The 26069-nt window shown below is 35.6% G+C and overlaps 1 protein-coding gene across 1 annotated transcript in view; it reads left to right on the forward strand.

The window, feature by feature from the left end:
* The window catches only part of SLC9A9 (solute carrier family 9 member A9), a gene marked incomplete at both ends in the record, with an annotated part of 211898 nt that overhangs the window by 122122 nt on the left and 63707 nt on the right, over nucleotides 1–26069 (forward strand). The window lies entirely within an intron of this gene.

Below are 26069 nucleotides of genomic sequence, written 5' to 3' on the forward strand. Positions count from 1 at the left end.
TCACAATATCTCTCATGTGTCATAATGCCAATCAAGTTAATAGGGTTTAAATATACTCCTCCACTCTCAGTCAATCTTTCTGAGATTTGCCATTTTTTCACTGTTGGTCAGCAACAGAGTTGCTCTGTATGGAAGCAGATATGTGGGTGAGGAGGAATAATCTGGCTGGATCTCGTGGACCATGTTGCTATAATGTAAGATTAAGAAACAATTTTGAAAATACAGTAAGGGAAACAGGAGCTGGGAACAGTAGTCACATGTCTAGTCTAAGGAAGAACTTATCTCACTAAATGCCTGTCCTACTCCAGCTCTTTAGGAAATTTTTAAATGATTGTTGTTGCAAGCTTTCAGTAATACAAACAACTTAATTGATACGGTGCCGTTTCTTCAGCTAATAGAGGTACTACCAGAGGTGGGAAGACCCACAAGACCACAAACAAGGGGCTGATACACACATTAACTATTCATTCTGTTCAATGCAACCATGTGCTTCTTACTTTAACTACCTGTACTGTTGATTTTATCAGGGAAGTAGATAGTCATTATTGTTCTGAAATGCTCATCTATTTTCAGATCTCCTCTGAATCCCACCAGATCTGCCAGAATCTAGATTTAGTAACCAAATAGTTTGGTTTTGTAACTGGACCTAGATTTTCTTCCTAAAAAGCTATTAGGTTCGCAATGCCAACTTAAATTCTTACATCAAAACACTCAGCTTCACAAATTATGAATGTACGGTCAAGCTAAGATAAAATTTTAAATAGACATTTTAATTACAAATGTAATTTAAGGTCCCAATTTCTTTCTAATGATTATATATAACGGTCTTTATAATTTATTACACCCCACTATGGAACTTTATCTGCCTGCATTTGTCATCTTAGTCTTAAGTAAATAATTTGCTAAATAATTTTATTTAAACTAGTGGTAATTCATAACAATTAATACCTGAAGGGTTTCCAGAGGACTTGGATTTGCCAAGACAGTTATGGGGCTGCTCCCTGTTATACCACCTTGCTTAGGACACGGTCCCCAGTATGCCTGCAGCTGTGGCTAAAGGGCAGTTCTGAGCTGCATTTATCTTCATTTGTTTTGTTTTGTTTTGTTTTGTTGTGTTTTGTTTTAATAAAATTAGAAGGGAGAGGCTGAATTTTGTCATGCTAGTTTGGAGGATTTTGCTCATGAAGCCAAAAGTGACTGCATTATGCGTATAAAATTGATGTAATTGCCTGTGAAGAAAGTCAGTGGAAGGGGTTGTTATAGCATTAATTACAGGAAAGAAAAATAATTAAAATAAAATAAAATAAAATAAAATAAAATAAAATAAAATAAAATAAAATAAAATAAAATAAAATAAAATAAAATAAAATAGGATGAAGCCAGTGAAATGCTGAAACTATATCTGTAGAAACAGAAAAAAGACTGATCTCACAGTCACACAAAAGTGTCCCACTGATATGATGTTAGAACCATCCCAAGGCAGTATGAAACCACTTCTGGAGTGATTCCACTGTGCTTTAGGGAACCAGATTTACCACTACTCTTCAAATCCAAAGTATAGTGTGAGATCAGTTAATCTAAAAATAGAAATAAGGTTACGCACATTGTTAAAAATTAAGTAAGTACTTACAGGAAATGAAAAATGCATGAATGGTTGCACTGAGGTCACAGCAATAACATCAGATTTCCCTATACCACCTATGAGTTACTGTACAGATAAACCTTCTCAAGAAACAGGAATGGGCAAAAATACAGTGATCAGGCGAAAAAAAGTCCATTTTTGAGTGCTCTTTTATTGTCAATTAACCATTTCATCATAAAATGATTATTTATTCAGTGTGGGTTTTGGGGGATTGTTTGGTTTTTGCTTTGTTTTGGAATAGAAGGTATTCAGAGGATAATAAAGAGGAACATGTGATTTCTGAGACTATTTAGGTGAATGGAATCTTATTCATATTCATTCAATCTCTACTAGTCCCACTAGCTATTCCACTAGCTATGTGCAATAGGCTGCAATTCCTATCAGTAGTTTAGAATACGCAACTCAACTCATCAGGGTTTATCAAGTTAGTCTTATACTAGAGGTAAGTGTTTGAGTTTACATGTTACAGACCAATTTACCCACATTTTGGTTGTAAAACATAAATGAATCTGTCATCCATTAGGTTGAAGACATGTAAAAATGACATTAATTGCATATAATTAATACAATATATTTACTATCGACTTTAACACAAAATATTACAGTGTTAGCTAAAGTAAAAGACAGTATTCAAGATCGGTATGGCCTACTTATTTTATATTATTCTCTACATTATGCTTCAATGACTTATTGCATACTCTGTAATTTACAGTGTGAAATCCTTATAATTGTAACCAAGATTAGTCATATATCAACAGAGCACCAGGAAAAAAGAAACAATAATTTTTAAGTAGCAGTAGAGATAGTCTGCTTAAAAATCAGTCTTTGTTTCCATATCTGGAATTTCCATAAAACTCCACTGATCATGACAGCAATAGCATTAGATCTGTTTTTCTTTTTTCTAGTTGACATTCAACAATGTAAATAAAACCTGTCACTATTTTTAGAGAAAATATATGTCCTTAGAGATAACTAGCAGCTGACTTCTTCCAGGAGTATGTATGACTGATACAAAACTTCTGAATTGTTGCAAAAACATATAGGTTTTTGTATTATCAAAACTAACCAAGTGCTACTGAAAAAGACTCCACTTCCATTTCTTGCAGTGGTATCTTTGAGCTATCTCACAAGGCTAGCTGTGCTGAGAGTTTTCTTAAAAATATGCTTAAATGAATCCTAAGAGTTCACCCAATTTTATTAACAATTATAAGTCCCTTCATTTAACAAATGAATTATATTGAAATATATGCCCCTACGTAAACTGTACCTTGAATCTAAGAGAGATTCTTAAAGCCTTGGAAATCTGACTCACTAATGGCAGAATTTATGTTTACATGCATCTATATTCCAAAATTTTAAAAGAAATCTATATGAATCATTCTAGTTATTTTACTAATATATTTACCCATGCAGAGTAGCCTTCAAAATGGGTCTTAAAATTCTTGTCAGTCTGAATCATTTTAAATTTTGTTCTGAAAGAATATGGCATACGTTTTCCAAAATGTCTTATTTATTCTAGCTGTCTCCTTTTTTCAGACACAGTGATTTTAAACTCCAAGTTTCAGGAAGTGTATTGCCTTTCTGAACATTGGGTCCTATTTAAATGTTCCCCATTGTCTGGCAGAGTAACATACCATTTCTGAGCATAAAGGCACATGCACAGTCACTGTATTATCAGCTGGCATTCTGAGAGAACTGATTGCACTGTGTCACTAAATAATACCTTATCTTTTTGTTTATCTGAGACTTATAACTAGAAAAAAAAAAAACTTTCTTTATTCCCCATGTGAAAGGACTGCAACATGCTGTGCCTGACAGACTATGAATAAACCTGCATCAGTATATGAGAGTAATATCACGATATATCAGCAGCAAAACAAAGATAGCCATTTAAGCATGAGTTCACAGTCAAATTGAAGTGCTCAATAGATGTGCCTTCAGAGATGTTGAGTATTACCTGCTAATGCTATTGGATCTACGTCTCTCCTCATTTCTCATACACTGATTAAAAATAGCAAGCTACATCTTACAGTAAACCTGCAATGAGTGGTTTCAAATAAAGGATTCTCCTGATAGGCAGAGAAGAAATACAAAGCAGTTAATAAAACATGTCCTCTAAAAGTATTGTTGTGCTAAGTATTAAGTCTTGTTTGTTTATCATCACCTCCCATGTAAATGTTTGTCAAGGGATTCCCAGATTCTGTGCTTTTTTTTTTTTTTTTTGCATCAGGTCTTCAGTGTCTAAGATTTTTATTCCATATTCTGAATAAACAAAAAGCATCATTAAATAGTAACTTTTAATACTGTGCCTACCCAGCCATTGCCTTTGGTATGTATTTTACAAACTGGCTGCAAATGTCTGTGTGCCTGGCTGCCCTTAAAACATGCCCTATCTAGTTCACCTAAAGCTTCAGTTCCAGACCTCCAACTTTCTCTAAACTCCAGTGCCAGAGGCCTGGCACACCACATTTTTGGGGGATGGCCAAGGCTGCCCAAATTCCCATTGTTAGCAGGAGCATCTCTTCATTGAACTGTTCTATGAGAAAGCACCAATCCCGGAAATGAAATAAATCAAAACAAGCTATTCTTCTAATATTCAAACCTTCCCTAACTTCTAAATGACCCAGGCTTTCAGATTTGCTTTCAGAGATTTCCCAGAGCTCTGCTGATTGTTTCTACTGTTCAGATTCCAGCTTTATAACCACCAGCAGCTATTTCTCATTGCCCATCTAGTCAAAACTAAACCTAAAAATGTTAAGGCACGCTTCCAAAACTTCCTGTGCATGGATGGAGACAGAAGATCTCTGATGATGAAAAACATCTGATCATTCATTCATACAACACCGGCATAAATATAGCATACCTTAATGTAGTCAATGATCTCTCAGAATATAAAATATAAAAATAAGTGTAAAAAATGTCACTAAAAAAAAGCCTAATGAATGTAACAAGAACAAGAGGTAAGGATTCTTATCCTCTAATTTGAAAGTCCTCAGACCTAACTGTTTGAAGTGAGTAGATAAGCAAAGGGGCTATCATTACTGCAGAGACACTTCTCTGGTTTGTAAGGAAAATGATGCTTGCTGACTGGCTCTAACAGTAGATTGGAGGTAAACTGGGAGCAATATTGTTATTAGCATGAAAAAAATATTTGCCATTGTCAAGGATCAAGGATGCAATCCATATAGACGTAAAGACATGAAGGAAAGGACAAATCTGTTACAGATTATGTGAAGACATAACTCTATCAGTGATATGAAGCCACTGAAGTCAAAAGAGTTGTCTGAATGATGTGTTTGGTCCTTCCATTCATTCTTTACACACTGAATCACTCAATCAAACCAAATGTATAGCTCTTATAGGGGTTTACCCCTATCTATTTTGACTGTAAATCTGCATTGAGTAATTCTGAAAGAACATAAGAACTCAAACTAAGAACTAATTGGAGTACTCACCAACTTGTAATATACTGCTATACTGGCAAATTTAAACTCTTGAAGATTATAGTTTTACTTTGATTTTTTGTTGCTCCACTTGTACAAGTTCATAAGCATCTGGATTCTTTTGTGGGTTTTTCTTTGTGGTATGGCTACAACACTGTTTTCTAAATTAAAAAAATATATATAAAGTTAAATTTTAAAAGGAAGAAAATTATAGGATTGCATCCAAAACACTTTGAGAATCTGGCATAGCTGTTAATGATTTTGAAATATGGCCAACTGTTCAACTGTATCTCCTCTGAGACATAAAATTACATGTATAACATTATTCAGTGTTATGGTGAAAAAGTAGGAAGATCAAAACACTGCTAACTCCTGAACTCCCACCTATTTCTGTATTACAAATCTACTGAATAGGATAGGAAATGAGCTTTCAACAAACATCAGCATCAAAAAGATATGAACCAGAAGAGTCCAATAACCTTGGGTATCCTGGCATATCTCTTTACAGTTAAATATTCTGTGAATAAGTTGTTCTTCCAAGACATCAAAATTTTGGGTCCTTCAGCAGGGAACTCTTTAATCCATTGCTTCAATTTCAAAATCTGAAATCATCATCTTGATCTCAAAAAATAATTTAGGAAAGGTTAATGTAGTGTGTTTGTTTACCAGAACATCTCATTAGAGATGCAGGTTGGCAGCAGGGTGAGGAAATGGACTACAAGCTGTGGCTTGACTGCTCGTAACCATGGCAGTGGCTGTCTACCAAAAAAACCTGTTTGTTAAAGTAAGATTCCATGCTTATCCCAGCCCTTTATCAACTGGGTATAAAGTGCTAAAAGATAGAACATTATGATAGAGTGACTGGAGTCACAACATGACATTAGCCAGTCTTTTAAGTGCTACTGTTTCAGTAACAGAAATATACTTTTCATTATTCCCAAACTCTATGGTAGTATTCCCACGTCTGGCAGCAGCTGTGTACAAAGAGATGCTGCAAAAAGGCAGATTACAATGCCACAGTGGTAGCACTCTTCGCTGCCAATGTGGAAGCTTTCATCAGATACTTAAAGTACTGACCAAAGTTGTTCTTTCTGCCTTCCAGCAGAGGTCCTTCAAAAAAAAAAAAAAAAAAAAAAAAAAAAAAAAAAAAAAAAAAGTCAGGCTGTGGAAAGAATTCTGCCTTATCTAGAAAAATAACTGTGGTAAGAAGTCTAGGGGCTAAAATGGAAAAAGTATGATTGAGCCTCAGGGCAGGAACCCTTCCTTACCACAGCCTAAGAACAAAGGATGCACTTTCAGATTAAAACATTAACAGGTTGTTCTGGGCAAGGTGAATGATGCAGCCAGCATTACTATAATTTTCCAGTTATATAGTAAGATTGATATTTTTTGTTGTTATAATGACATACAGGTCTTTCTTATTAAAAATTCCGATTGAATTATTATTAAAAATCTACCTATTCCTGTGCTTAGAGTTTAGCTCTGATTTGCTATCATATGCTTGCAGTATGTGGATAGAGCTGTTTGTTCTCCTTATTCAGATGGTAATTATAATAGAATTTTTCTTCTTCAAGACCACGTGTCAAATCTGTATGAATGGGATCTATGGGAGAGGTGGTGATGTAACTGGACCCCTACATAATTAGTGCTTAATCCCAACAAGGTATGCTAAATGGAAGTCTTTGGACAATACCAGCTTAAAAGTGACCTAATCAAGATATAGGCAATGTTAAAGCTCATGTTAACCATTATTTTCCTATCAGCCTCTATTTGCCACATCTACTGTGCTGTGGGCACAAGGCTGGAATTGCTCGTCACTGTACCAGTGATCAAACCATTATCAGAAACTGCTCACTTTCACTTTTAACTTGACAGAAAATTCTTCTCAGGTAAGACTTCTTCCTTCGTTATCCAGGTTGAGATTCCAAATCTTTACCTGATAACGAGATAGAAGCCTTTTAGATACTGAGATGGACACAATGTGCAACTGTCTGTTCTGTCTGGCATTTACAGCTTTAAGATGGTCAAACACAGCAAATTCAGGCAGAGGTCACACAAATCTCAGCCTAAACCTCATCTGAAACCGTTGGTACATGCTTGACAACCTCCTGCTGCAGTGTTTTAAGAGCAAACTGTCCTGGGCCCTTTTTATTTCTTGTCAGTAGTTAAGCTCCCCCAGATCCTGAGGCACTCTCTTTTAAAATACAAGTAGTAAGAATCATAAGATTTTTCTGACTATAATAAGACTGTCAGAGAGATAAAATGACTGTTCTTTGTAGATTTTCAAACTATAAAACAAATAATAGCAAGTATTAAACACACGTTCTATGCTGAATTGCAAAGTCCCATAGTCAAGAGCGGCTAGAAACCTCAAGTACATATAAGTTCAAAGGAGCTGAAGCTCCTAAGCCACTTTCAGAAGTTTGATTTAGACAGCTTTGTGTAATGCTAAGTGGAGCAATGCCTTTGCAAATGTTACTGGGGTGAGAAGCTCCCCATTACATAGGCCTTTTATATACAGATGAGAAAGATGAAACTGGATGGTAAGCCAAAGTTTATTCTCAATCATTGTTATATCAAGAAGCATCAGCGTCTGCTCCACATTGCTCCCTCTGTGCCCCCGTTCTGTGTCCACCACTGCCACAAGTACTGCAGTGTCTGCGTGCTCTCATCACACTGCTGGGAGCACCTACAGGGTTTCTCATGCTGCCTTGGGGATAGCAAAGGAGAGGGCAATATGTGGAAAGGAAAACCAGTAACAAGATTACAGCACTGGGAGGAATGGTGTCCTGACCATCCAGGCTAAGAGGCTGCAGTCAGCTGAGGTGAACAGGGGTACCATGATGTGGTTCAGAAGAGCCCAGCCAGAGTACAGTGCTCTTTTTCTGACTTCTGCTCCGCTCACAGAGAAGGGCGTGAAAGAGTGCATTTCCTTGCAGTCATTTGTCATGAACTAGATTCATGCAGGAGATTGTTCTCAACTGCTCATTGTTTATTCTTAAATTAAGTGGAAAGTTTGCTCTGAGTAAATGCATCTCGGCTTTCCTTTTTAAGCCTCATGTAGGCATGCAAGGATTTTCCCTTCTGAAACACAGCTCATCCTTGAGATACATACTCTGAAATCAACAGCCAGGAGCATGTGTTCACATCTTCAGGTGATCCATAATTCAATAGTTATAAATTATTACAAGCTTCTTAATTGTTTTGCTTGTATTCCTTTGAATATATTTCCCTGTCATCATTTGTCAAGAGAAAGGAAGGTCAGTTTAGAAAAGAAGGTTTAATTAAATGTTTTCTCTTGTCCTCGGCACATGCTGTCTTCTACAACTGTATTTCTTTGAGTCATATTTCCTCTAGAATCCTGGAAAACAATTTAGTGAAAGTGAAGGGTCTGTTGATTTACTATTGAAAACAGAATGTCAGCCTGAGTATCTTCAACTGTAATTTGCAGCTGACCACAACACTGAGATAAACAGTTAAATTAACGGCACTATGTTTTCAAGTACTGCTATATTTCTGTGCACTTCATACTGCTTATTATTTTGCTTTTAAAATACTCATAATCAGTCTAACTGGTATTCCGTCACCATACCAGAATAACTCCAATAAATGAAGCTCTTCCTTGGTTTCCTGGGTCAGATTCTTCTTTAGCAATAGTGCGGCAAGGGTTTTAAGTCCTGCTACAGTAAATACCTGTTGAGAGCCCAGCTTCAGCACAGCGACTTCTACCCACTGAGTTACTCTTAACCCATACATGCTTTCACTGGTAATCATACTGTCTTTGCCTAGAAAGTCTTTTAAATGCTAATGAAAGCCTCTGAAATCCAGAAACACCTCTAACTTAATGTAACAAGCCCGACCATTAACACTGCTGTTACTCTAAAATGACAACTGTACTTAGCTGGCCAGCTGTCTGTACCTATGAACATAATAAAGGACAGCATTTTGATTAACGTCTTTTATAATGATGATAGTTTGAATGTTGCTATGCTAAAAACATGAACTGCAGGCTGATACATGAGAGGCCATGTTTCTGCCTTCATAGGCTCTCCTCAGAATTAAGGCATTGCTAAGTGCAGATTCTCAAGTTTAAAAAATAATAATAATCAAAAATATACATTACCACTTAAAAGGTAAGTATGCCAGTTATGAATCACAACCTGAAAATGATTCTAAAGAAAATGTAACTAGGAAGGGTTTGAGTTCATGGAAGTCTGAAATAATAGCTCAGAGAAGACACTGTTTCCCTGTTTATCAAAGAGGTGTTATCTGTAAGACACAGCTTTGCTGATGAGCCCCCCACACACACACTCCTGCACAATACTCTGGGTATGACAGAAAAATAGTAGTTTTAAGTTGACTGAGGCAGGAAACTGCATTGCATGTTACCTAGTAATTGGGTAACAAGTGATCCAGAAAGACAGAGTAAGAGGCAGACTTAACTTCAAATGTAAGACACTTAGCCTGTGTGAAGAACTATCAGCAATTTCAAGTCTGGCCAAGCACATCAGAGATCATTTCTGTGATGCATTTGATTAATTTGCATGGTGATCTGTCGATTACTCATGATACAGGTCACGGGGAGTGCAAGATCAGATTCTGGCTTATCACTTCATCCCCTTTGATCTGGTAGGACAAACTTGCTAAAACATTGGTTTATATCCTAGCTAAAGGTATTTTTAATACAAAAGTGTTACTAGATGTGATAATCTTCCTTTGCCTGGTGGTCTTTGCCACCAGTTTTCAACTTGCGGGTATGCATCACTTTAGTGTGTATGTAGCATCTACGAGAAACAGGGAATGGTCTTGTGTGCCTGATTAAAAACATATTAGGGAAGCACATTCTGCTTCAAACCTGAAATGTTCAGCATCACACATGAGATATATCTCTGAGCAAAGAAAACTCGTCTTGGGGCACACCGACACCAAAAGGGTTAACACAATAACTACTTTGATAATAGTAGCTAGAGCAGAAGTAGCCCAGGAAATGCTATAAATCAAGAAGCTGTATAAAAATTGGACATTAAATGTATTGGATGTTATTATAAAAAGAGAAATTGGATAATTTCCTTTCCTTTCTATCTGAAAATGAGAAATTGTTCAGGGAATGAATCTCAGTGATCTGCTGAAATTCCCATCATTTACTTGCAAGGTACTTTCCTGCTAAGATAAGGTGTGTGTTTGATCTATTAGAGTTATTCACCATAGCAGTTTGCCTGAATGATACTAAACAAGGTTTATAAACATTTGTGTTGCAATAGTCCTTGATAACAAAAAACAAAGAACAAAACACAGAGGACTTGGACTTTCTGTCTCCGTCTGGAAAGGCAGTCCAGGGACACTGCTGAATGGGAGATTTGGGACTACAGTTGTGACTTGTGTGAGACGTGTGTCTTCTGCTGTCAACTCTGTTGGTCCTTACTGGCCTGAGGGGTCTAATGTCAGGCAGTATCCTAACATATCAGGCTGATGGTTAAATCCCATCCCATATACTTTACATTCCTAGCTCCACATGGCTATAGAAAACAAAAAAGGAAAGATGAAATGAAGGATATACTTTTATTGCTAGAATATTTGTTATGAGAGGGAAAATTACATAGCACTAGGAAAGATCCACACCTTTCAGTTTACTGAAAGTAAAACTGGAATTTACAGTTAGATGTATCTTCCTCACCCCCCAACAAAACAAAACAAAACAAAACAAAACAAAAAAATAGGGATTTCCAGATAATTATAAATAAGCCTATAGCTTGGCATATAATCTACCCAGCAACAATTTAGGACTTGTGTCAATTAAGGAATTTCTTTTGTTAGCTTTTAAAATACTGTTGCATTAATATGTCTGAGTAGGTAAAAAGAAAAAAGAAAAAAAAAAAAGTGTTCTTCCATTTCATCCAGTAATGTTTTTCTTCCTTTACAACATATCAAGGTAGCTTATATACAGCCACCAACATGATAAAGTTGCACAAACTACAAAGAAAAAAAAAAAGAAGCAAATAAACCTATCCAGAAATACTGCTAGGGAACTTCTTAATTGTCTGGGACCTCAGAACAAACTGCTGATTTATTACTTTATATCAAAATACACCAAATTAATTTGGACTTCTACCTAGTCCCCCAGAATTAAATGGATGCAAGCATAAACCCAGTTGACTTCAAGCATGTCCAAAAACTGAGTTACTGAGAGTGAAATAGAATGTAGAGAAAAGAAATTTGAGTCTTTAGAAGTTAGACATAGATATGTAGTAAGAAATCATGGCTCTAGAAAAAAAAAAAGGTAAAATTTTACTGAGATGAAATTTATGTGCCTGGTTTGTAGGTATTGATCAAAATCCTCTTAACTCTCTGTACTATTGATCAGATTGATCAGATACTGTTGCTTTCTGCAAAATAATTACTCTGGAAACTCACTGAAATTTCATGTTTAAAGACCTGTGTAATAAAGTCAGCTGGCCCAAAAAAAAAAAAAAAGGGAATGAAAATAATGTTATTCACATTTGTTCATTTGCTTTGTTTCCAAATTGTATACATTCATTCTTCATTTTGCTTGATAAATAAAATTGGAATTCCTTCAGGAAGAAAATATGAAATGAGTGTTTCATTTTGAATGGATGAAAGTTTTCATTTTGACTTAAAACATTATTTCAGTCTGAAAAAAAAATATAAAAAATAAAAAATCTCAGTCTCTTTCAATTTATTTTAAGCTTTCCTGAGTTTTTTCTTCTTGATATCATGTATTTCACACAGTAGAAGAACATTTAATTCCATTTTTTAACTATACATGAAGTGTAGAGGGAAATAATAAATAAATAAATAAATAAAAATACAAAACTGTTTTAACTTCTTACAAGAAAAAAGATGCTACTTGGGACGAGCATTAGGCCTTAACAGTCTTAGCTGGTACACAGGCTAGAATATGTAGAAATCTTGTAAATCTAAACAAATAAAATCATATGTTGGTATAACTGCATAGCTGGTTTTGCAGAGTGAGTTAGTGACAGAAGAGAACTGTGTGACTTCAACTCTGCACTGAACATTGTGCATCTCTCCCTTCATCCATGCTCACTGTTCATAACTTTACAGCTTCCCCATGAAGGTGCCCTACTGGCTACATAAACAGAGCAAGGCAGGAGCAAACCTGATCTGTCACAATCCACTGGGAGTTTTGAGTTTTTATTTTTTCTTTACAAAAAAATAAAAAATAAAAAAATTTAAAAAAAAAATTAAAAATTAAAAAAAAAAGGTAGAAGGAAAGCTCTGGCACCTTTGATACCAAATCTAGCAAATTGTTCCAGAGTTAGTCGAAGGTGAAAGGGTAATTAAAGCAGATATTTAATAACTTTGGCTTGGTATATCAGTATGGACTTTTAGAATTCAGTAAACAGCTAATTATGCTAGAACACAGGCTTTTTATACTGAATTATCAGTGCGGGAATGGACCAAAAGTGATTTGCTGGTCAGTACATCTATGAGATTTAAATGAGGAAATTACCTCTTATCTTAGTAAGGAAATAATTGATTTCAACATACTTAAAAATGTATCACCAGTTTCTGCATTTTCTTCTATTTATTCAAAGAGATTCACCATTTTTCACATAACAAATAATATATAAAGGAATCTTCAAAATGTGCATGAAATTATCCTGTTTTAATAAATCCAAGATGTTTTCCATGTACATGCAAATATATACCAGATGTGAAGCATATGAAGTCTTAGTTCAGGTCACTGCATGGAATGTTGTTTGTTAGGGTGTGTTTTGCTTTGTTTGTATAAATATCTGTATTCAATCTTCCTTTTTTCTTCTTCACTGATAGATATAATTTAGTGATGCTAAATACTCTTTCAAATGTTACTGAAACAACAGATAGAGGAATCTTTGTTGGAAGGCCATCTATTACCCTAGTCAATTACAGTTCACTGAAGGCAGAGGAACAACACTTATGGCAAGCCATATATTGCTTTCTAATCAGAACTTACAAATTAACATTAAATGTAAATGATCATAGGGGACTTACAGCAGTTGCATTTTTTTTGGTGCTTCCAAATCACTTAGATCAATGCTTTACCCCTCGGTAGTATTTCCACTTGTGAGTCTAACCTTCCTCCTGACTGCATACAAGTTGTATTTAAAAATATTTTGCTATCTAACCAAAAAAATAATAATAATCTTGTAATCTTACAAGTAGGCAGGGTGCTCACTGTGACACTGAAATTTCCCTATTGTTTTAGCTATTCACTTACTTGTTGCATTAAGCCCAGTCAGGAATCACAGCATACATTCAGGTATTCTCCTCAAATCTTCTGAGACTTGGTCAGTCCCAGAGCTTTTTTAATCTCCACCCAGACATACTCCTGCAAATGCCATGGCAGCCCCTTTCCATCTGAGACACAAATGGAAACAAATGGAAACAAAAGAGGGCTTGACCTCTCTCTTGCCTGATACATTTAAATTTAATCTTTTATCTTAGTTTCCCAGTGTATCTTACCTTCACAGTTTTGCCTTTTAGATAGCAAGCTCCCTGGTTTTCTCATACAATGCTGTCAGTCATACTACGCTAAATAGACTGTCAACATTCATCCTAACAAATAACTATAAAGAAAAAAAAATCTTTTCAAAAAGCTTAATTTATGGATTATTTTGTCAATAACTCTTTAGACAAGAATAAAGTTTTATTTTATAGGGCTTTTAAAAAATTATAACAGCTTTTGCAGTTTAAGAATCAGCTTTCACATATATACTGTCTCTGGATCCCAATGTTATGCCTCAAACACTCAGCATATCCTTTAGATTTAAGAAGTCTTATAGTATTTACTGTATTATTTACAGTATTTACAGTATTTGCTGTCTTACAGTGTTTACTGATTCATTAGGTGGCAGGGTATACGGAATTTTAAGCATCAGACTTGCCTTTCAGCTATCAAGTTTCTTGCTCTCTTCAATAACGTACGAACCTGGAGCCAGTGTCAAAGTGTCATATATTTATGAATACACCGACAGAGCTATCACATATGCCTGAAGTCGCTAGCCATAGAGAATTACTTACAGCCCCAGGAAAGCTGAATGTCAATGGCTAAAGACTGTCAGCATAACGTTCATTTATTTTCTTGGCCTGTAGGCAGAAGTGTAATGTGCTTTGGGGATCTCTGATTGAGGCAATTTCTCACTCTGTCCTTTCTCACTTTGCCTTTTCATTATCTTATGCAAGCTATTGCTTTCATTGTCATCACTGCTTGAATTCAGATGTTGGCTCATAGTAGCTATATACAACTTATTTTCAGAAGACAAAAACACAACAGGAATGAAGTAGAGTCTCTATCTTGACTATACTGCTGTAAATGATGAATATTTACAGTACACTCCATCTCATCCTCCCAGCACTCTTCTTCCAACACACTAGCTGTAAATGGCAGCCAAGTTCAACTGGGTGCTTCAGACTTCATGCTCAAGCTGCATATACATGTAGGTACAAGGTCAAAAAAAAAAAAAGTCTCCAGATATTCTTGTAAAAAGATTAAGACTTTAATTGATTAAAATGGAGTCAAACTTTTATCAATTTTATCAATCTTAACTACTCTGTTTCAGTACTATTCAACAAATAGGTGATGCCTTCCTCCTGGGTGTTCATAAAAGGCTTGTAAGCACTAGTGTAGACAGCATAAAATCTCAGAATAGCACACTTAGGAGAAAGTGCCCAGCAAACCAAACAAGAATGTCAATTCAATTCATGGCCAAAAAAAATAAAATAATAATAATAAAAAAAAATTTTTTTGAAAAAAAAAATAGAAAAATCAAGAGCTCTGCAGCCACTGTTGATGTGTGCTGACACAAAAGAGAAAAGCTGGTGTTCACATTTGAAATCTTCACTTTAGAACAGGCAAAGTATTTTCAAGAGCACAGTAAGTGACTGATATTTCCTAAATGCTTCTAAAACATGCCATAATGCAAATGTATGTACATCAGCTCAATTTCAGCAACAAAAGGAATGACCCAGAAGCCCAGGTCTGGTACCATGTTCTTCTTAAGCTTCTACTCTCTCCATGTGAATGAATTTATTCTCAAGCCAGGCATATTTGAGAATGCGAGAGTACTTTGACAACATGAGAGTATTTGAAAAAAAAGAATATTTTATCAAAGCTATATGCTACTCCATGATTACCTTGTGATTAGCAAAACTTAAACTATTATGGGTGACATCTGGTCTAAGTGTGCCAACAGCACTTAAAAATATTTTTCCCCCTCTGGAAACTGTAATACAAAGACTTGGAGAGTCTACAAATATTAACACGTGTGCATTTATAATAGTAGCTTTTGCATTGTCCAGTATTGCAAACAGTGTGACTGTTTAAATGACTTTTTTAAGTCATTTTATTACTCTTTGTTGTTGAGAAGCAAACCATGGTAAAAGTGAAAAGTTAAATTTTCCATTAAGCAGTATTTATAACATTGTCTTCACAAATGACATTGTTGTTTATCCTACTGTACTTAGAACAGCTTTAAAGAGTGTTTCTACACCAATGTGCAGAGGTGTTTCTCTGCCATTAAAACTGAAAGGGTAATAATTGTTGACACCACACACATCAGATAACTAAAATTTATGCAAAACTCTTCCATTCAAGCACACAGTCTTTTATTCAGTCTGACACTTTTCCCTAGGTTCTTCCCTTATAAAGTTTGACCTGTACTTTATGATGTGAAAAGGTGAAAGCCCTGAAAAGGCAAAATTTAATGTGTGCAACTGATCATTCATATAATAATGTGCATTTTTAATTTCATAATTATTTTTGTCTATGCTTATATGACTAAATTACAGCCAACTGAACACTCACTAATCTACAATATTTATTCTTAGAAAATGAAAGCACGCAGAAACCATATCAATGCATACTCAGATTACCAGCTGCACTGTTTGCTATGAATGTAGTAGCCTCAAGTCTCAAAGCTATTGTGCATGCATGGTTAAAACCATTTCAGGAATTCAGAAATATCATGTTGATTTGCCCTTTGATAAAACAACTGTACAGCATATCTTTGCAAGTACATTCTCCAATATACCATGCGTTTATTTTATACAGTCTGGGGTCAATGAATCTCTACAAGATCTAACTATCACGTACTATTTGTCTGAGCATTTCAGACAGCACTTAGGTTAACATATTTTAAACTGGGAATTAACTATGAACTTGAGCAATACAGCTAATTTCCAAACTGCTTGTGAAGTGAGCAACAGAAATATTGGTGATAGTGACAGCTTTCATGCAAGGTAACTAGTCACCGTTTCTCATCAGCAAAGCCAGCAGCATTTCCACAGTACTTTTTCGTTGAGGCATACATTTAGCTTGGCCTGCATTTATTGACAATAGCTAATAGACTTGCCCATAGAGCCAGCTTTAGGTGATAAATCTCAAATGTCAATATTTTAAGATTAACTACATGGCATGTGTCTCCCCATGCTGTGAGCCCAGGGAACTCAGAGTTGGTCATCTCATTATTTAGACAAATGCCTCAGGAGCTTTTAATGTTTTACTTTGGGTTAATCACATTAACAGCAATGTAATGTATCTACAATGGCCTGGCTTCTTTCCAAAGCTGTGCTGTTTATGTTCAAGGAAAATAAAGGAACAGACACCTAAAGTGACTCAGAGAATAAACATTTTACTGCTCTAAAAATTGACATAATTCACTGGAGAGAACTGTTATTTCTGAGCCAAGAATTAACTAGCTTCATCTGTAGGAAATAGTCAAAATACATCTGAGCACAGTTTCTTTTCCTCATACAGATCTTTTGTAAAATCAGTTCTCATTTTTCCTTGCTGGCAAAGCTCATTAGTAGTCTAAGTGAGATGCCAACAAAATGGCCTAATTCGACTTTTTGTTGTTGTTGTTTTGTTTGTTTGTTTGTTTGTTTGTTTTTTGAAAGCTTTATTCATCTCCAAGAGTTCATAAAAGTAGCAATCAGTACATTTGCTATGTGAAAAAAAAAAAAATACTTCTTGTAATGCAGTGATGTTTCTGTCTCTTTGTATTAGCTGAAAATGCATTTTTAATAATATTCCAAAGATTTTTTTAATTTGAGAATTGTGTGCAGGGTATTTGATCTACAGACTTGCTCACAGCATGGGGATGGGTATGGTAACACTGGGTTTCTTAAAGCACATGGAGGCTGATCAATACTGCGTAACACTGTGGTTTGTGCATTGCCTCTTGAAATAGGATGACACAAAAATGCATTTATATGTCCGTATCTCTCAACTTTGTAACATCTTAAGTTAAAGGAAAAATGCACCTGGCATCACTAGAGTAGACCCTTATCTCTCCATGATCACTTGTCCTTAACACATGTTGGCTGATATCAGTCCCAACAGATAGTATTAAAAATACAAGATCATTTAGCTTAAAGTAAGGGAAATCATGACACTTTTTTTTTCCCACAATAGTTACATGAAAAAGAGTTTGAATGGAAGGCATCAGTCACTCATGTGCTTTGACCCAGTAATATTTCAAAAGCTCAGCTTTGTTGGGGTTTACTGGGTTGGCACTCTAAAGAACCACCTCATTACCACCTAAAGAGATACTAAATCCCATCCCTTCTCCTAAGTCAATGCTGCACGAATGCTACCATATGATATCAAGGGATTTTCTTATTCTTGGAGTCTCATCTTTCATCTGAAACATAACACTCAGGTGAAAATTAACTAGCAAAATATGGCCCTATTGAGAAAGTTGTAGTTGCACTGTATATCCCAGCTACTACCATGCATGCTCATCATATCTAAGCTTCTCTTGCAGTTTTAAAGACTTATCCAAGTTACATTATTTTTCATGTTTTTACTGTTCAGTGTCTCTAATCACAATGTAGTATTCCTGAATGATGTGACCTTCTAACCACATTTTTCTCTAAAGATGCCTATATCTCGACTGAATCTGAACAGATTTCTTCTACTTTGCAACAAACCTTATTTTAATAACTTTGTAGCACAATTTAATATTACCATTTCTACTAGCTTATAAGCAGATTTAAATGCTTAAAAAGCAGGCAATGAAGTAGTCACCTTGCTCTATAGTTTGTTTTTTTACATAAATAAGGTGCGTGAAACAATCTATTGCTTTCACTGAGAAAACAGCAACTGATTGCAATACTAGGAATCACCATTCACCTGCTACTGAACCATGTGTTAGGTGGGTGACGCCAGTACGACACTAAGTGGAATACTAAAATGACCACCATAATCCCAAATATCTTAGCAATGCTGATAGATGGCAAAAAATGCCACCTAAGGAAAGGCTCTTTAGGCACAGTCAGAGCTGGTCTAGTTTTCTTCCTTTTGAAGTGACAGCAGGGACATCGCCTTGAACAAGGAGGGGTTAGGTGCCTGCTGAGCAGCACCTTGTGCCCCTTTCCCCCCAAAGTGCAATTCAAAATCTACACAAAAAACACAGGGGGCATTTTAGAAAAAGTAAGGATGAAGAAAAACTGCTCTTCTGGTGGGGGGAATGGCTGACACACAAGCACACTACATCCAGTCCCATCCATATTAATGGTGAGGGAGCAGAACAAAGTTTTGCCCAACTGACAGAGGGATCTGGACTTCATCAGGTCCCTAGATAAACAGTCCCAACTGGAAGATATGGTTTCCAGATAAGAATATAAAGGGTGGAAAAGAGTGGTGGTGGTGTTTTCCACATAAACAAAGTGTATGAATCTCAATTCAAACTACTATATGCAACTTTTTATGAAATGCTTTTCTTCTCCCTAAGGCTAGAGTAGAAAAATAAAACATGTAAATGAATTGCTACTTGGCGAAGCAGAGCTGTAAATGGCAAAATGTAAAGTGATAGCTCTACCACATACCACAGTGCAATGAAAGGCACAGGAAGAACATGACTATAAGCTTATATAAATAAAAACACCAAAAATAAATAAAATAAAAATAAAAAGCAAAAACCATGTAAAGTGAAGACTTTCACAGAAGAGACCTCAGTACAGAAGATACCCTTTTATTTGCAGAATGCGATACTACAAAGTGGTACAGGGTTCTGATTCAGCAACCATACTGAAAGTACTGATATGGTCTGACTTCTAAGTGGGGACAATAAAGTGACAAGCAGCTGTAACAGAAGTCATGGAATAGTACTTATGGCAAAGAGGAGAGAATTGCATAGAAAGTTTTTAGAGACTTTAAACCTTCATGCTACATATTGCACAAGGCACAAGAAAAGATAGGCACAAGTATAAGGCACAGGTACAGATGTACCTATATATCTAAAGTTTTAGTCTGAATACAGCCATACTGATACAGCTGCTTCCTCAGGGTCAAAGTTTTAATGATGTTCATAGTATCGTAAGCATATTGTATCTTCATATGATATGGTCATATGAACGAACATGATTCATATGACCATATGATATGATTAATCATATATATATGGTGTCTGTAGAGCATGCTTGCTTTCTAATGATAAAACATAATGCTTTCTAATGATTAAATTTATCCTTCCCATGGAAAATATCTTTTGCTATTGCATCTTTGAGTTGTTTCCCGTGGCCAGATATTTTTGTTTGTTCTTATGTTCTCTGACACTGTTCAGTCACTCTCTTTCACAGAATCAACATAGTTTCGATCAACTTATGCCCCAAGTGGATGATCTTTTTTAACATTGCTGCCAAGGATCTGTGGGTTTCACTGCCTAAAGGCCACACATTTAGTATTAAGATACTTAATTGGACAAGTCCAAGAAAATATCCTAGAGAAACTAGAACTCTAGAACTAACCATTCTAGAGATATCTAGTTTGTCACAGAGTCACTTTGTATGAGGCAGAATGCAAGTGTGAGCACAGACTCCTAAAGTCTGAACACACATACACATAAATGTAAAATGGCCTTACCCTACATTTTTTCAGATGGAAGCTTCAAAGTGAGAATCAGATGTAGCCCACTGCCTGCAAATGAAAGTCCTCCACTGACTTGCAGCAATTTTGAAGCATGCTTATTCATTTCAAAGGTGATGATCAATCGATATAAATGTTCCTAAATGTTATTTAACTCAAATATTGTTAAAGCATCTATCAAAGAATGGGAATGATCCCCACCAAGATTTAAAACCAGCTTCAGTCATACAGGGTTTATGGCATCTTCTAAAACAGCAAACTTACCGGTTACAAAGATCTGCTTAGATGTAGGTAGTGTACCATTATAGCTAAGTAAGTGGATTTAGCAGTTGGTAACTGCTGTTTTTCTCTGTTTTGACATTGAATTCAATGTAATTCATGAGATTGCTGCAGATAAATTGTGGAGATAAATACATAACTTGTATATCCTGTGTCAGCTAAGATTTGGTAATCCATGGTGTAATGAGCAGCCCATATGTCACAGTGTAATGAACAGTCTAACATCTCTTGTTTTAGACAGAATCTACTGCAACGATCTTCCCCTTAATCTGAAAACAAGCTCCGGCTCTTATGTTGTAACCATGCAGAACTAAGTTCAAATTATTTTAGTTGCTGCCAATCTTCACACACATTTTATTCCAATTCTATTCACATGCACTGATAATACTACAAATGATGATTTCCAAAAATTCCACAGTAGTTAAAATGATGCTCAATTTAGTCTGCTGTGGTTTGTATTTTTGAGCAGAAGGCTCAATTCCTCACTGCAACTATGTCCACATAGAACAATGACGTTCATAACCTCCTTTGTGTGCCAGAAGCATTATAGGGACATAAATCACTGCTTCTCGTGAGCTGGAATGCCATGCTGTTGTGATTATAAGACATCTAATAGTGCATTCTGCCACACATATGTACCTTACATTATTTTGTAGTAACCAAATTATTTTAGTCCCTCCACTGATATCAAGATAAAGCAGGATTAACAGAACAGTGAATGAGATACTAGATATCTGAAGGTCCAGTTCATCTTTCTGGTTACTATCTGCATAAAAGCATGATGTAAATGTAAACCATCATCTATTTTTAAATTTTACTTCACAGAGCTGCACACCTGTAGGGAAGTGATTTGTAAAATTTTATGTAGTGGTGTTATCCACAATTTCTCAATCCTTTCAATACTTAACATCACATCTAAAGAGTATAACTTGTGGATCTCTGTTACAGAGCCCTGCAGTTCCTTAATTTGACATTCTCTTCTATTTGCATTTACGCATTACCTTCATGTGCTGCAGCCTTTCTTTACTTGGAAGGCTTACATCTGTATATTAATTTAGTTTAATTGCCAACTCTGCAACCAAATAGTTGTCTGTCCCCCAAAAATGATCCATGGGCCTTGTCTGTAGGAGCAATGTTTTACAGTACCTTTCCCCCAAAAATTGTCATACCAATTTTATAAAATTAGAAGTTAAAATATCAAACTATAGCACACATCTCCTTCACATAATTCTACAGATTTAAAATTATACTCTTTGCTCTGTGATATACATATAAGATAGAAGGCATTAGCCACATGACAAACAGCTGTCATAGCCATTTAGAATCATTTAGCTGATAATCTATTTTAATCCTTCTCAGCATGAAATTAAACTGATTTGTTGTTTCTGCTGTGAGACACAAGTGATTTTTCTTGCCTTAAACTTAAGCTAAAGAGTTCTCAATTATTAACAAAATCAGCTTGAGCTGAACTTTGAAGATCTATTCTCATGCCATAATTCTCCAAGGAGTTTATGTCAATCAAAACATTGTACTGTAAAAAGCAGGTATTTCTGAGGGCATCAGTCCACAACAGCAGCAATATAAAGCAACTAATAGCAATCCGTAAGAAAAAGCACATTTTAGGTGTCAGTTTGTTAGGAATACACATCACATTACTGCCATGTGGACAAGAATCATGGCCTGAGCAATCATTATTTATTCTGAAGGTTTTTTAATTTCAATTATAATGATTTATTAGAGATGGTGAAATAATCTTTTATGGATTTTGCTCATGTTTCTAGACTTCACAGTTAATAATTCTGAACTGAATTCAATATGCTCATGATGGATAGCCACAAGCTTCAGATTTATTCATGCAAAAATATTCAAGACTTCTCTTGCAAATGCTGTTTAATGACCATCTTTGAAAATTTTGTTATAAATCACTTATTCAAAAAATTCTTCCTGGTATATGCAGTTTTTGTGATAGAAGCTGAGGCTTACAGACCATTTTAGCTGCATTGACGGCCTGTGGAAGGCTGAGGCAATTGCACTGAGAAGGTTACTTCTTCCAGTAAAAATTCTGACAGTTTGGGAAAGAAGCCAATACTGTTATTAATTATTTTACAGCAGCACTCCTAAGACACTAAACAAAATCATAGCTCTCCCAAGCTAGACCTTGTACAAATGCATAATATATTTGTAGGATGTGCACTTACAATCTAAATACACAAGACAGATGAGCGCTAGTGCAGAAGCATTATCCCCATTTTATAGCAAGAGGTCAGAAGCAGTTGCCAGACTTTTCACTTCTCAAATTGCTTTCTTTTCCCTACTAATCTAAAACAAAACAAAACAAAACAAAACAAAAAAAAAACAAAAAAAGTAAAAGAGCTATTGCTAATTCTGAACCGTATCTGACAGATCTATAATTTCACATGCCATCAGGTACACATTCACCATCATACACTTACATAGATAAGGGATGAGTCTGCTATATTAGGAAACATTTCTCTTGTAAATTTTAATAAGCCTCATGTTTTGTTCATTGTATCATAAAACACATTAAATAATAAACTATAAAAAAAAAAAGAAAAAAAAAAGTTTCTTGTGGCTTCATCAGTGCTTGAAGCTGAATGATGTTTGGTACAATAGGACAACCTCAGCAGGACAGACGATATTGGCACCCTCCATATCATTCTCAGGCCAGTATTTATGGGGCTTCCAGGAGCTGCAGTGTGGAATAACCTCAGTTCAGGCAATTGATGAGAGCAGACTTAACAGTTCCTTGCAGGATGCTCTAATACATTAGTCATTAAATAAAAAGGGCATGGAATCAACTACTTGCTGTCATGTTTTCAACTAAAAACAGTCTTGGCTGCTTCATCTGGAGCACTGCTCACCTCTGTGAGTATACTGTAGGTGCAAACCAGACTAGCTGGGACTGCACACATGATTCAACTGGCATAAACCAGGCACTGGGCTGTAAATACAGAAAGCTTAGGCCAAAAAATAGAATTTCAATACTTAGAATTCAGATGTCAGATAAATGTCTCTATTTAGAGATTTTCTAAAATGAGGGAGGGCTGAGAATCATACCTGTAGGTATAGACACCAAAAACTTCCCAAGTTCTGCTCTACGTTCCTAGATTTTTATGAGAACACATGTGTTTCTGCCTTTTTTTTTTTTTTTTTTTTTTGCTTTCCTGCTGAAAGCAGAGATCTTATCCTACAGTGTTGACTTAGTGGTGATTGAAATTGGAGAATGAAAATTTTATAGTGTCAGAATAATAATTTACTATTCAGTATTCCTATAGACTGGTTTTGTATTTCTTACTCCTGGTTCCCCTGACAATTTGGGATTTATCTTTCCATCCATTTTCATTTCAAACCACATAGTAAAAGATGTTATTGACTACTTTGTATTCAGTGACAAAATCCTCTTCTTATAATCAAAAGCATTCTGACTGTTGTTAAAAAAAAAAAAAAAAAAAGATGCACTTGATAGCATATGGGGATATAAATACCAATAAGTGCAAAGAGTCCTTCCACAGGCCAGCGCAGTTCCTAGCAATGCTTTGGCCTAATTGCTAGAAACTGGCTGCAGTCACAAGCTTCAGCTCCAGGTTTTGAATATAGAAACTCTGAATAATGTCTAAATCCAGGTTTTGATCTGGCCATTATAGGAAGACAGAACGAACAACATAGACCAGCTTTCAGGATTTTTAGTTCCTTGATATCTAAGGCATTACTAAAGCCTACCAAAATATTTACAGGAGGTAAACTGCACTGCAATAAAGATCTGTTTAAAAGTCATCACTGCATTTTGTTCTATGGAAAAAACAAGAACACTGGTTTAATTAAAACCTAGATCCTCCTTGGGATGTGTACATTTCAGCAAAGATACCCTTAAAATATTTTAATATAATTTAAAAGGAAAGCCTATAAAAAATGAAAAAGCTTACCAATAGATTCTTCAAAATCCCCCCCCCCAACCTCCACCCAAAAAAAAAAAAAAAAAAGTTCTTCTGTTGTCTAGCAACAACTAGAATAAGCACAATCTAAATTCACAAATCCTCATGTTATTTGTCAATATCACAGCTCCAAACCAGAAAGGGTTTAACAAACACAGGAAGAAGCAGATACCACCAAAAGGTAGTTTTTGCTAGGGAAAGAAAACTTGCTTTTTCCTACAGCTGCCTTCAACCAGTCCTGTTGGCCTCCTACTTTATCTAAAGCTACCCATCATAAGCTGATGCTGAGAAATCTATTCAGTAAAATGCCATATTTCATATTCTCAAAACATAGGAATAAATCACTTTACACTATTGCAAAACCAAGCTATGTATGGGTTTTCAGCCAAAGTAATCTCAGCTGGTTCTGGGCTGGAGAAGGAATCCAAGCCAGAACAGAGAGGGTGTGAAGAGATTTCTCCAATGGGACAGACGGGAGGGGAAGCAGAACTTGTGGAGGCTGTTTTAAGTAAACTAGAATAATTTTAATTTACGTTTTTCTCAAAGTGCACCAAATTGTCTATGCCACTATCTTGCATCAAACCATATCTCTTATCACAACCAGCAGCTGACATGAAGTTCCTTATTTGAACAGATAGGCCTGTTTCACAGATGTTTGCACCTGTGACATGCAAAATATTCCAATCACATTTAATACCTTTGAAGCCTACATAGTATTAAAGCCTAAAAGAAATAATCTGCCTAGCATCTTTTCTGTTAAGTGCTGCAAAGGATTTTGCTTTGCTTCTTTGTCTTCTAGAGATACAGATCATGGTAAACAATGATTGTTACACAAAAAGTCATCTTCAGCAATGTTTTCAGTTGAAAGAGAGAAAGAGAGAGAGAGAGAGAGAGAGAGAGAGAGAGAGAGAGAGAGAGAGAGAGAGAGAGAGAGAGAGAGAGAGAGAGAGAGAGAAAGAAAGAAAGAAAGAAAGAAAGAAAGAAAGAAAGAAAGAAAGAAAGAAAGAAAGAAAGAAAGAAAGAAAGAAAGAAAGAAAGAAAGAAAAGGTAAAGATCACAGTGATGCCAATATTTCAGTAAGTCAGATTTTTTTCTTAGCTGCTGTTTTATACCAAAGAAAAAGCCGTCTACTCTATAATCAATCCAAATAGATTTGTAAAGAGGTTATTCAAAATGTTTAATACGGAGAATAAAAAAATACAAAACAGAAAGGTGGAAATAAAAGCAACATTTTTTAGAAGAGTCAAGAAGAAATGAACAAGGAATCACAATCAAGAAGTGAGACAGAAGGATGGAACAGGGAGAATTCAAGCAGTAAGACAAGATGACAGGAGAAAAGGAACAGAATTAACAGCAAGTAAGGAAAAATAATACTAAGTTCAGAAAATATTTTTCACTTCATCCATTAAATCTTCTCACAGAAATTTAAAATTGAGAATGTTAAATGGGAAATGATGCTTGTAACAACATTAAGAGTTGAATATTTCTTAGAGATCTTAGATCTCTAATATTTCTTAGAGATCTTAGAGATCTTCACAGTAATTTAGACAAATTCTGCAGATTCTAGCGGCAAAGTCTGCAGATTCTAGCGGCAAGAGCATTAGATGCTGCAGGTCTTCTGAAGAGGTCAAGGATGTAAACTTGAAGCACATAACTGCTTAATTTCAGTTGTCTTGACTGTCTCATGCAATTTGCTATGCTTTGTTTTTCCAGTGTTTGCAATTTAAAAATAGCATTCTAGTTCATATCAGCTATATCAGAGTAAATTATAGCAGACCATAGTTTTCAATGCTAGGTGCCTGATGTTGGGCTTCCAAGCCTATGTCTAGATATGAAATAATTAGCCTCAATTTCAGACCTGA

The sequence above is a fragment of the Netta rufina genome (assembly GCF_964035555.1).
Source record: "Netta rufina genome assembly, chromosome: 9".
Lineage (NCBI taxonomy): Eukaryota > Metazoa > Chordata > Aves > Anseriformes > Anatidae > Netta > Netta rufina.